The sequence below is a fragment of the Penaeus monodon genome, chromosome 15 (assembly GCF_015228065.2).
Source record: "Penaeus monodon isolate SGIC_2016 chromosome 15, NSTDA_Pmon_1, whole genome shotgun sequence".
NCBI classification, from domain to species: Eukaryota; Metazoa; Arthropoda; class Malacostraca; order Decapoda; family Penaeidae; genus Penaeus; species Penaeus monodon.
This window is the reverse complement of record NC_051400.1, coordinates 14,628,590-14,628,892: the sequence shown is the minus strand read 5'-3', so window position 1 is coordinate 14,628,892 and position 303 is coordinate 14,628,590.

The window sequence follows — 303 nt, the reverse complement described above, 5'->3', positions numbered from 1 at the left end:
AAACAGTGAAAGGGGCATCATGAAAAATAAAAAAGTTTTGGGGAAACTGGTGAGATGATGTTCACTGGACCCCCAGCACCCCCCTTCCCTTGAGCTGAAATGGGGAGGGGTTTTGAGCCTAGGAACTACTAGCTAAGTTCAGTGCCAAAACCCTTATGGGGATCTGCACTGCATTTAAAATTTTGGGTTTGGATTCTTGACTTAGAATTAAAAAAGTGATGGTGACTGAGGACCCTTCCCTTGAAGCCAACAAAGTATTTTCACAGGTAGTAGCTCTGTGTATTTTTTTCGGGGCAGAATTTT